The sequence below is a fragment of the Anomaloglossus baeobatrachus genome, unplaced genomic scaffold (genome assembly GCF_048569485.1).
Source record: "Anomaloglossus baeobatrachus isolate aAnoBae1 unplaced genomic scaffold, aAnoBae1.hap1 Scaffold_5403, whole genome shotgun sequence".
Taxonomy (NCBI): Eukaryota; Metazoa; Chordata; class Amphibia; order Anura; family Aromobatidae; genus Anomaloglossus; species Anomaloglossus baeobatrachus.
The window spans coordinates 6,761-17,276 of record NW_027444780.1 but is presented as its reverse complement, the minus strand read 5'-3'; the positions used below and the strand labels follow the sequence as shown (position 1 = coordinate 17,276).

The following is a 10,516-nucleotide window of genomic DNA, read 5'->3' as shown; positions in this document are numbered from 1 at the left end:
CAATCCGCCGCTTTGGGAAACAGCGCAATCCGTTAACGGACGTTCCCTGTTTCCCATACACTTGTATTGACGACGCATTGCGACAGATGGCCTTGTGTTGTATCCGCCGGCCGACGCTGCATTACATCCGCCGGGCGGAAAGAACGCAGCATGTAGCGTTTCTCTGCGCTTCCCAGAGTGGTAAAAAACGCAATGTGCAAGATTCCATCGGCGTCTTGTCGTTTTTATAATGGAAGCCTATGGTGGCGGAATCCGGCGAAATCCGTCATTTGATGGATGCCTGTGACGCATCCGTCTTTACACAACTGAGCATGCTCAGCTGAGTAAATCACTGAAAAAAAAAAGCTGGATTGGATTGCGTTGTTTTGCAGGATCCGTCGCATCAGTTGTGCCACTACATGCAACGCATCCGTTACATTTGTCACACAATGCAATGCGTCGGATGCCACACAACGCAAGTGTGAAACTAGCCTAAGTGATTTTGGTGAATTCTGACATTATAGTTGGCCATACTTACATTTCAGCATTGACCTGGTTGCTGCATTAGTGAGACAATTGAAGACCTTGTCTCTGCAGGTGGCTGAATTAAAGGGGCGGTACATCAGCAAGCCCAGTCCACCACCCCGGAGCTATCAGCCCTGGTCACTGGATCATCAGAACCCAACTGCCCCTCCTGGAAAGCTTTTCAGGGAGCACAGCCGGATTGTTGCTTTTAGAGAAACATGTAAGTTCTACTTTCATCTACGTCCCCACTCCTCTGGTAATGAGGTGCAGCGGGTGGGAATTGTGGTCTCGATGTTGAGTGAGGACCCACAAGCGTGCGCTTTTTCCTTGCCTTAGTCACAGGCCGTTTTATCAGTGGACAGGTTTTTCTCAGCACTCTGTGTCATCTATGATGATCCAGATAAATTATCTTTATAAGAGTCTAAAATGTGTTCACTGCACCAGGGGAGTCGGCCGGCAGAGGACTATTGCCGCCGAATTTCGGTGCTGGTCCGTGGACTCTGTGGAATGACCCTGCTCTCAAAAGCCAGTTTTTCCAGTATGTATCCAAGAGGGTAAAGGAGATGTTGGTGTTGTAATGAACTCCATTTCTTGAGTGTCCATGTGTCTTGTAATACGTATTGATCATTATTTCCAGTAGAGGTCTCATAAAACCATGACTCTCTGGAAGGGGGTTACTGTACCGACATTAGCTCCAGAGGCCTCACCCGAACCCAAGCAGCTTGGAGGGACGTCCCATGAGTGGAGATTACTGTACAGACATTACCTCCGGAGGCCTCACTTGAGCCCACGCAGCTTGGAGGGACGTCCCATGTGAGGAGGTTACTGTACCAACATTACCTCTGGAGGCCTCACCTGAGCCCATGCAGCTTGGAGAGACATCTCATGTGAGGAGGTTACTGTACTGACATTACCTCTGGAAGCCTTACCCGAGCCCATGCAGCTTGGAGGGAAGTCCCATGTGAGGAGGTTACTGTACTGACATTACCTCCGGAGGCCTCACCCGAGCCCATGCAGTTTGGAGAGACATCTCATGTGAGGGGGTCACTGTACCGACATTACTCCAGGAGGTCTCACTCGAGCCTATGCAGCTTGGAGGGACGTCCCATGTGAGGAGGTCACTGTACAGACATTACCTCTGGAAGCCTCACCCGAGCCCATGCAGCTTGGAGGGACGTCCCATGTGAGGGGGTCACTGTACCGACATTACTTCAGAAGGTCTCACTCGAGCCTATGCAGCTTGGCGGGACGTCCCATGTGAGGAGGTTACTGTACAGACATTACCTCTGGAAGCCTCACCCGAGCCCATGCAGCTTGGAGGGAAGTCCCATGTGAGGAGGTTACTGTATGGACATTACCTCCAGAGGCCTAACTCAAGCCCATGTAGCTTTGAGGGATGTCCCATGGGGGGAGAATTCCTAATTTTCCAGCTAATTTTGCTTTCAAAAGGTCTAATAGCGCTCCTTCCCTTCCGAGCCCTGCTGTGCGCCCAAACAATTTATCTATCACATTTGAGGTATCAGCGTACTTAGCAGAAATAGCACAATACATTTGATGGTGCATTTTTCCTGTTACTCTTGTGAAAAGGCAAAATTTTATGGCTAAACTAATATTTTTGTGGAAAAAGTACAATTTTCATTTTTCCTTCCACATTTCTTTGGTACCTGTGAAGCACCTGAAGGGTTAATAAACTTCTTGGATTTGAGCAGTGTGAGTTGGGCCATTTTTAGAATAGGGTCACTTTTGGGTATTTTCTGTCACTTTGAGAGGCCAAAGTCACTTTACAAGTGACGTGGTCCCAAGAAAATGGTTTTGTAAGTTTTGCTGGAAAAATGAGAAATTGATGATGAACTTTGACCCCTTCTGACTTCCTAACCAAAAAATGTTTCAAAAATTGCGCTGATGTAAAGTGACGAGCGGGGGATGGGATTTAGTAACTATTTTGTGTGACATCTTTCACATTTATGGGGAGAAATTTTCAAAGTTTGAAAATCGTAAAATTTTCTCCAAGTTTCCGATATTTTCACAAATGCAAAAAATATGGTCTTAAAGTTACCGCTATCATGAAGTCCAATATGTCACGAAAAGTGATGTCAGAATCAGCGGGATCCGATGAAGCTCCAGAGCTATAGCCTCATAAAGTGACGCTGGTCACAATTTCAAAAAACAGTCTGGTCATTAAGGTGAAAACCATGGTCTGGGGAAAAGGGGTTAAACTAAAGCTTGTAGGCTTCACAGAAAACAAAAATTCTTATCCCACCCTCCCAATATCTGTATGGGAGCGCCACCTTGGGTTCAGGTATAGTATAGCTGGCTACCAGACCCATGGCCCACTGCTGTGGCTGCAAAACCCTGGATCGCAGGTATGCCAGACCAAGGGAGAGTTTCTGCACTTGTTCCTCCACAGGATCCATTTTAAGGTTCATGGGGAAAAAAAAGAAGTTTCGGTTATAATGTTACTTAGTGACTAGCGGGGTGCCCCCAGCGAGTGCTGCGACAACAGGGTACAGCGGGAGCACGATACAACAGTGGGCCCTGGCGCTAGGGAGAGGGTAGCAGGGTCACTTTCTGTACTCACCTGAGGCTGATCCCTGCATTTTCTGTTGTCCATTTACAGGTTCTTTGACCCAGCCGCCGATCATATGCCTAGGCCCTCGCTTGCCCTGAACTTACCCTGGCTAGTGAGAAGGCCGGCAAGAGCACTACACCCACCTCTACAATAATTCAACACAAGGGTAGGAAGACAGACAGGGGGAAATAGACACAAAAGGAAAAACACTCCTAGCAACTAACACCACAACTGCAATTGTTATGAAGCTTCAGGGTTCTTCCAAAGACAGGCTCCTTCCAAAGTGATCAGCGAAGTTGTGAGAATCTATAACCGACATCAGAAGTTAAGACACGTGACTATTTATAGCAAAGGGTGTGGTCACAAAAGAGCTGCACCTGAGATTCAGGCTCCAAAGGATAGCCAGATAGGAAAGAGTTCTTAACCCCTACAGCACCAAAGCAAATACACTTCAACATAAGATGCAGACCTGTGCACAATAAGATAGAACAATAATATAGAAAACCCCGGCACACAGATGGAGAAAAAGAGAATATCCAGTCAAGGTTGCTTTTAATATGCTGGTGTTTTATTCGTGAAAAAATTCCATAACAGTCAGTGTGTAGCAATAAAAGGCAATGTAAGGTCCAACGTTTCGGCTCATATGGGAGCCTTCACCAGGGACATGAAATGATGTAAGTTATAGGAGGAGCACAAGACTATTAAGAATCCGAGGTTCAGGATGGAGTCAGGATAGAGGAATGTCCGGACAGTATTGAGGACGTGTTATGTAACATGTGGGGGCTCACATCTAGAGGATGCAATAAAGGCTAATGCAATAGATTATGAGGATGAGTCACATCAGGAGAGGGAAGCCTAAGGATTGTATTTCGTGGCCATGTAATAGGGGAATTGCCCCATGTGTATGACAAGGCTAATCAGAAATGGTGCAAAGACCAAGGGTAATCTGGAATGCCTATTGCAGCATGTAGTCAGAGTGAGGGAGCCCCATAGGGAATCCTTAGGCTTCCCTCTCCTGATGTGACTCATCCTCATAATCTATTGCATTAGCCTTTATTGCATCCTCTAGATGTGAGCCCCCACATGTTACATAACACGTCCTCAATACTGTCTGGACATTCCTCTATCCTGACTCCATCCTGAACCTCGGATTCTTAATAGTCTTGTGCTCCTCCTATAACTTACATCATTTCATGTCCCTGGTGAAGGCTCCCATATGAGCCGAAACGTTGGACCTTACGTTGCCTTTTATTGCTACACACTGACTGTTATGGAATTTTTTCATGAATAAAACACCAGCATATTAAAAGCAACCTTGACTGGATATTCTCTTTTTCTCCATCTGTGTGCCGGGGTTTTCTATATTATTGGACTACTTTTTTCTCCCGAGCACCAGTTCCTCTAGTAGTAGAGCGCAGCTTATCTCTCCTGTGCGCAATAAGGGCCTGTGACCTTCTGGTCCCAGACTCACCAGAGGTCCCCCCAGAGTGTCGCACACCCCTGATAATTACATCACAGCTATTGACACTGGGGATGTCTATGGACTTTGTCTCAACAACACTGCTTTGTATTGGGCACATCTATGGATGCGCACGTATCTCGGGATCTGATACTGCTCACGTGTTGGGATTTGATGCTATACGTATGGCTTTGGACTTTGTCTCCATCGTATTCTTTTATACCACGCGTGGTTTTCGACCTAATACCAGAGAGGTGACTATAACATGATACGGTATTTTTCTTTCATTGTGTGGTGATTATCTCTAAGCATTTATTTGCTGTCATATGGACAATACTTGTCCGCGGTGCTGCATGCGCTTCCGGTCTACTTCTCTCTGAATAATACTGATTGCTTTACAGATGGCAGCGCAGCCCCACATCAGCCGCATGGCTATCATTCATAGATGAATACCACCTTAGTGGGGCAGCAGCTCCTATATTCTGGCTTCTTCAGTAATTTTCCTGTTATTACTTTGACAGCTAAATTAAAACAGTAAAGAGAGACATCGAGATTTTAATCAATGCAATAAGTTACATTTTAGATATTTATCAGTTGCTGGAAGCGAGGTATTATCTCTTCAATAGGACAATTAATGGTGTGCTTCACATACCGGACCACCTAATGAAGGTCCAATGTCTGTTCTTGTATATATCAGCAGAGGTGTCTCATCAAAGAGTCTCATGAAAGAAGAGTCTTACGATTGAGGGTCATCATACAGGAGTCTCATCATGTAAGATAAGATTCTCATGATGGAGGAGTCTTAGCACACAGGAGTCTTACGTTTGAGCCTCATCATTAAGGAGTCTCAAGATGGAAGAGTCTCAAAATGGAAAAGTCTTGGCAAATAGGAATCTCATCGCAGATTAATCTCATAGAATAATGTAATCATTGAGGCTCATCATAGAGGAGATGCATCACAAAAGAGTCTCATCATAGCAGAGAATCCTCATAGAGGAGTCTCATCATGGAGGAATCTCATAGAATAATGTGATTATTGAGGCTCATCATAGAGGAGATGCATCACAGAAGAGTCATTATAGCAGAGAATCCTCATAGAGGAGTCTCATCATGGAGGAATCTCATAGAATAATGTAATCATTGAGGCTCATCATAGAGGAGATGCATCACAGAAGAGTCTCATTATAGAAGAGAATCATCATTGAGAAGTCTCATGGAGGAGTCTCATCGTGGACGAGTTTTGAATTCAAAGAGTCATCTTATAGGAATTTCATGATAGGGGAGTCTCAGCAGAGAGGAGTAACCTCATAGAAGTCTCGTGTTTGAGGCTCATCATAGAAGATTCTCACCATGGTGTCTTCTGATCAGTGAATGATGGAGTTGCCACTATTATTCTACCAGTTTGATGTTGTATGTGAATGAGTAGACACGTACCTGCAGATGGCATAGACAAATCATGCTGTACATCATCTGTGTTACGCAGAAGCAATGCCTGAAGTTGTGGAAGGGGTTCTGTCTGTAGTGATCCTGGAGACTGTGCTAAAAATGAGAACCAAGTGAGAGGAAGCAAAGAGCAAGTAAGGTGACAACAAAATGACTAAGACCTCAAAACTTCATTGTGGGGTCCACACAAAGTTTTGAGGGCTCTGAGGGCTAAGCTTTATAGTGAATTTTGTAAACTTTTGACACCTATCGCTAATGATGTTGAAGTTTATGATGGATGGAGCAGTACAGAGATCAAGAATTCAGACACGGACCTCTGATGCCACCCTCACCGTTATCACGGCTTTGTACATGGAGGATTCTCTAAATCATCAGCTATTTGTCTCTGCTCACCAGAAATTGTTCAAGAGATGGCGGTTCCATCTTAAAATGTGTCACTAGATTCAGGCTGTAGAACATGTGCTCCAAGAGGGTCATCATCTGTCGGGACATGGCAGTAAAGGTTGTAACATCAACAAGTGTAATACTTCTCACTTGGCCTGTCATAGAAAGTGTAGACTCTCCTATTACCTCCTGCTATTGGCCCCCTATATAGGGTTCTCCTGAAGACCACCTACCTCCTGATCCTGTACTAACCACACATTGAATGTAGGCTTCTTCAGGGCTTCTAGAATCTCTTCAGGAATCTGAAAGATTGAATATGGTGAAGATAAGATGTAACCAGAGGACATCCCTCCTAACTCTACAAGGTTTTCTGAGGTGTATAGTCTCTACCCCTCCTGTTTGGGGTCCCTGTAGTGGCATAAGCTGAACACTGGCCCTCACCTCCTCGGACCTTTGACTTTTGCAGGTTGAGTTCTTTATTTTGTCACTGAAAGAGAGAAGCAATTGTTACCCATAGAGCCCTGTGTTACGGAGAAGACATCTCAGCACATCAGATGAACTTCCACCACTGAACATACTGCAGGGGATATGCTCTCTCCAGCTGTACCAGCGCTTTTAGCTCACACCGGCTATGCCATCTGTATGGTTATGAGCACAACCTTCCACACAGATGAGAGGAAGCCGGGCTGATATTGCAGATGTCAGTGGGCTCAGCCAACTGTAGGACATGTTGAGTTTTACTATGCTACCATGCTTATTTCTGTAGGAGTTCATCCACCACCATAGGAATGCAGAGAGGGGCAGAGGAGTTTGGAAGGACATGGAGGTCAGTAGGTGAACAAAGGACAATAAAAAAAGACAGAGGAGTGAGAAGGGGACAAATACGCTTGGAGACAGAGTTAACTGGAGGAGAAAGAGAAGTCTAGAGGGGACAGGACCTTGAAGAAACAGACGTATCTAGAAAAGTCACGGAAGAGTCTGGGGAACTGAGGAGCCTGGGGTGACAAATGTGTCAAGAGGAAACAGAGGATTCCGGCACAAAGAATCTGGAATCTGATGGACAATAGAAGAGCCTGAAGAGGACAGGGGGCCTAGAGCGGTAAAGGGGAATTCGGATGGGATTGAGGAATTTAGACTGCTTTGCCCTTTCCTCCAGAGACTGCTTTCCTCTTTAGACATCTCTAAAAACCAATCTAGAGGAGGGCACTGAAGGGAGACAGAAATCATCTCTGCACACTCTATAGGACACCTGCACAGAGATCAGCTGGGTGCACTCTCTATAGAACACCTGCACAGAGATCAGCCGGGTGCACTCTCTATAGGACACCTGCACAGAAATCATCTCTGCCCACTCTATAGGACACCTGCACAGAGATCAGCCAGATGCACTCTCTATAGGACACCTGCACAGAGATCAGCCAGATGCACTCTCTATAGGACACCTGCACAGAGATCAGCCGGGTGCACTCTCTATAGGACACCTGCACAGAGATCAGCCGGGTGCACTCTCTATAGGACACCTGCACAGAGATCAGCCGGGTGCACTCTCTATAGGACACCTGTACAGAGATCAGCCGGGTGCACTCTCTATAGGACACCTGTACAGAGATCAGCCGGGTGCACTCTCTATATGACACCTGTACAGAGATCAGCCGGGTGCACTCTCTATATGACACCTGCACACAGACCACCCTTTCCTGTAAGATTTTCCGGGGTCTCATGGTGGGTCACTTACCTGTGTGTGGACATCTTTTTGCCTGTCTGTCTCTACACTCGGACTCTAAGTATTACATCTCATCACTATTGGTAGTAACCAAGGGAAAACTGGTTGTGCTTCATTCCTCTCCCATTCTGCTCTGGCGGTGAAGGGTTAATAAGCAGCCGACCTCGATTTTCCACCAAACCCAGTATAGAATATACATTACACCATGAGACAAGGTGTATACCATTACTAGGGACACAGAATTCACGCCTATAACATCCATGACACAGTGTATAGAAACCGTGCTGGTGTGGCTACATATCTGCTACACAGTGTGCAAACACCGCAGAGCTCTGTACTGTAGAGCGGTCACACTATAGAGCTCTGTACTGTAGAGCGGTCACACTATAGAGCTCTGTACTGTAGAGAGGTCACACTATAGAGCTCTGTACTGTAGAGAGGTCACACTATAGAGCTCTGTACTGTAGAGAGGTCACACTATAGAGCCCTGTACTGTAGAGAGGTCACACTATAGAGGTCTGTACTGTAGAGAGGTCACACTATAGAGCCCTGTACTGTAGAGAGGTCACACTATAGAGCTCTGTACTGTAGAGAGGTCACACTATAGAGCCCTGTACTGTAGAGAGGTCACACTATAGAGCCCTGTACTGTAGAGCGGTCACACTATAGAGCCCTGTACTGTAGAGAGGTCACACTATAGAGCTCTGTACTGTAGAGAGGTCACACTATAGAGCTCTGTACTGTAGAGAGGTCACACTATAGAGGTCTGTACTGTAGAGAGGTCACACTATAGAGCCCTGTACTGTAGAGAGGTCACACTATAGAGCCCTGTACTGTAGAGAGGTCACACTATAGAGCTCTGTACTGTAGAGAGGTCACACTATAGAGGTCTGTACTGTAGAGAGGTCACACTATAGAGCCCTGTACTGTAGAGAGGTCACACTATAGAGCCCTGTACTGTAGAGCGGTCACACTATAGAGCTCTGTACTGTAGAGAGGTCACACTATAGAGCTCTGTACTGTAGAGAGGTCACACTATAGAGCTCTGTACTGTAGAGAGGTCACACTATAGAGCCCTGTACTGTAGAGAGGTCACACTATAGAGGTCTGTACTGTAGAGAGGTCACACTATAGAGCCCTGTACTGTAGAGAGGTCACACTATAGAGCTCTGTACTGTAGAGCGGTCACACTATAGAGCTCTGTACTGTAGAGCGGTCACACTATAGAGCCCTGTACTGTAGAGCGGTCACACTATAGAGCTCTGTACTGTAGAGAGGTCACACTATAGAGCTCTGTACTGTAGAGAGGTCACACTATAGAGCTCTGTACTGTAGAGAGGTCACACTATAGAGCTCTGTACTGTAGAGAGGTCACACTATAGAGCTCTGTACTGTAGAGAGGTCACACTATAGAGCTCTGTACTGTAGAGAGGTCACACTATAGAGCTCTGTACTGTAGAGAGGTCACACTATAGAGCTCTGTACTGTAGAGAGGTCACACTATAGAGCTCTGTACTGTAGAGAGGTCACACTATAGAGCTCTGTACTGTAGAGAGGTCACACTATAGAGCCCTGTACTGTAGAGAGGTCACACTATAGAGCCCTGTACTGTAGAGAGGTCACACTATAGAGCCCTGTACTGTAGAGGTCACACTATAGAGCCCTGTACTGTAGAGAGGTCACACTATAGAGCTCTGTACTGTAGAGAGGTCACACTATAGAGCTCTGTACTGTAGAGCGGTCACACTATAGAGCTCTGTACTGTAGAGCGGTCACACTATAGAGCTTTGTACTGTAGAGAGGTCACACTATAGAGCTCTGTACTGTAGAGAGGTCACACTATAGAGCTCTGTACTGTAGAGAGGTCACACTATAGAGCTCTGTACTGTAGAGAGGTCACACTATAGAGCTCTGTACTGTAGAGAGGTCACACTATAGAGCTCTGTACTGTAGAGCGGTCACACTATAGAGCTCTACTGTAGAGCGGTCACACTATAGAGCTCTGTACTGTAGAGCGGTCACACTATAGAGCTCTGTACTGTAGAGCGGTCACACTATAGAGCTCTGTACTGTAGAGAGGTCACACTATAGAGCTCTGTACTGTAGAGAGATCACACTATAGAGCTCTGTACTGTAGAGAGGTCACACTATAGAGCTCTGTACTGTAGAGCGGTCACACTATAGAGCCCTGTACTGTAGAGCGGTCACACTATAGAGCTCTGTACTGTAGAGAGGTCACACTATAGAGCTCTGTACTGTAGAGCGGTCACACTATAGAGCCCTGTACTGTAGAGCGGTCACACTATAGAGCTCTGTACTGTAGAGCGGTCACACTATAGAGCTCTGTACTGTAGAGCGGTCACACTATAGAGCTCTGTACTGTAGAGCGGTCACACTATAGAGCTCTGTACTGTAGAGAGGTCACACTATAGAG

General features: G+C 46.0%; 1 long non-coding RNA gene across 1 annotated transcript; it reads right to left on the bottom strand.

Annotated features, from left to right (window-relative positions):
• Positions 1-5,999: 5,999 nt before the first annotated feature.
• On the bottom strand, positions 6,000-6,663 carry LOC142283461 (uncharacterized). The gene is made up of 3 exons (XR_012745098.1): positions 6,593-6,663; positions 6,369-6,455; positions 6,000-6,071 (listed from the first exon to the last, which is right to left on the bottom strand). It is a non-coding gene; the product is annotated as an uncharacterized LOC142283461 (long non-coding RNA).
• Positions 6,664-10,516: the final 3,853 nt, after the last annotated feature.